Source organism: Urocampus carinirostris, chromosome 7 (assembly GCF_059441175.1).
Source record: "Urocampus carinirostris isolate Australia breed hairy pipefish chromosome 7, RoL_Ucar_1.0, whole genome shotgun sequence".
Classification (NCBI taxonomy): Eukaryota; Metazoa; Chordata; class Actinopteri; order Syngnathiformes; family Syngnathidae; genus Urocampus; species Urocampus carinirostris.
Window position 1 is genome coordinate 36,074,951 of NC_142355.1, and position 2,624 is coordinate 36,077,574.

Here is a 2,624-nt window from a genome sequence, read left to right on the forward strand (position 1 = left end):
ACGTCACTTCCGTGTTTGGACACGTGATCAGGCTTCGACCAATACACGATTAGTTTTCTAGGATAAGGAAATGTAATAAGCTATACAGTAATCATTTTATTGAGACAGGGACTTCCGGTTAGAATTGCAGCACAACAGCCCTAACCCTCCGCAGGTTCTGCCATCAGAATTTACCAAATCTTTTAAGATCATCATAGGAAAAACGTCCGAAAAGGCTATGCAAATAAATTGCAAATAATAAGTTGTCCTGAGACAGGGAGCTATTCTTGTTCGTGGTGACGATAATATTATGAATATCGCAGACTCCACAGCAAAATATATCTTCTTCGATGATGGGAACAGACACAAGGGCAATAAAAACATCACTTTGTTTTGCAATGTTATTTCTGTCGCTGATAAATGGGGATGGACACCATTCTGTTCGTTTACCTGATCACAATGATACTCCAAAATCACATTACAGGCGAATTTCTGCTTTGTAATTTGATTTTTTTCTTTGTGGAATTGCACGCCTTCCGATGTGTCCATTAAGCAAACGAGAACTTTTATAGTCCCGCCCACTTTCAAATCCGTTTGAGAGTGACGATCACGTGATCCACGTCCTGGCAACTCAAACGTGATGGATGGGAAGTAGCCATTTTTACACCCGAGGTCTCAAACTCACGGACCCATTGGACGATTATGGCTGCTCTAAGATTTGCTTGCTTTAATCACCTCCATTTATAATAACACTTCGAAATGTCCAGCTTCGTTTCCATGGTTTTCACGTTTTTGTTTCTCCCTTTGGCATCAACGCAAGTTTTGGGACCCAAAGCGAATACAGTATTCTATAATGACTTGTTAAAGCTTTGGGAAGCACACAAGTTCTTAAATGAACAGAGGGAGAGACATTGTGGGAGGTAGTTCACCTATTAGCATATCGCCATTTTCATAATGCCATGACGCTGACCAATAGCAGACAGGCATCTTCAGAAACTTATGAAGCATGTAACTCGCAGTCATAAGGACTTCAAAGTTTGAAGGTTGTATGTTGCTAATGTGACATACTGGGGCAAATATCAAAAGGACCCAAAAGACAAAGGAGTCCACACCTTAACTGAACAGTGTATTAAGCGCTTCCTAGCGATGGAAAAATTATATATATATATAAAAAGTATGCAAAATATATGAACTATCATATAAACATTCCCCTTTTACATAAAATTACACTCACCTAAAGTGAGTTGACAATAAAAACTTCAAAAAGTCTGGGCAAAACAATGAGAAGTGAAATGGTGATTTATGGCTACTTTGAGTCTCTATAGTTTATATTCTTCCTTGTGCTTTTTAGCATTTGTTTTTGGTGAACTACACGAAACAAGAATGTTTTCCTATTGTTTGTTACTAATTAGGGCAAAGAAGCTTACAGTAGCATCAAATCATGTTATTATTAGGTTGTTACTACGTTATCAGGTTCATTATTGAAAGTAGGGTGCAATAAACTCAGTAAACCACTTTAAAAATATATTTTACTAGAAAATCTCAATGACTGGTGATCTATTTTCAGAACCCATCTGTGGACTACTCAGCTGTCCAGAAGGGGCTACCTGGTGCCTGCGGGAACCAGGTTGGGAGATACATGCCCTACAGCAACATCCATTGGTTAAATAACACACACGGTCCCTTGTGTATTGTTAGGCAGTTGCCGTATCCCGGGGGTTCTCTATGTATAAATAACCTTAAAGGTGGGGTGCATGATTTGAAGACATAAGGCTGCAATCATTAGTTTAACCAGGAGATGGCAGCAGAGAATAAAACAGGATTTATAGGAGTGGGACGAAACACTTTGGTCACAATTCGATTGCATCTCGATACTACGGTGCTTAATTCGATAGGTTTAGTGACAGTGATTTAATTTTCTTTCCTAAAAAACAAGAAACTTAAATCCAATTTCTGGAACAATAAACCATATTCCCCGGCGCTGTATAAGAAACAAAATGTGTCCATACTTTGGATTTCAAATGTATAAGCGCTTGCTTTAGGTTACGTTGCTCGCTTTCTACCTTCATTTTCTACTTTCGTTTGCTTTCCCAAATTCTTACGAACCGGATACGACATCACAAAAACTGATTCGGGCCAGAAACGTTGGTTTTAAATATCGGCAACAACAAAAAGCACGGAATATGCATCAATCGATGTTTTTGTCCCACACCTGATTGATATATATTTATATCTTTTGGGGGCTTTGGGTTGGTACTTTGACTCAATATAGCGCTCTTCTTGGGATCAATAATAATAATAATAATAATAATTTCCTTTGTATTGTCATTCTTTGTAACAATGTACACAGAACGAAATGTCGATACACCTGACCCGTTGTAGCGAGTCGATGCAGCCGCAGCCAACAGAGGGCGCCGCCATTATACCAAATAGGTATGTCTCGGCCAAGGCGCGAAACAGCGACCTCCCAGTCTCAAAGCGGGCGCACTACCATCTAGGCTACTGAGCCCGCAGGTTCAAATCCCGGCTCCTCCGTGTTATATGTCGAAGTGTCCGTGGGCAAGACACTAAATCCCTAATGCCCCCAATAAGCAGGTCAGCGCCTTGCATGGCTGCATGGCCACCATTGGTGTGTGAGTCTGTGT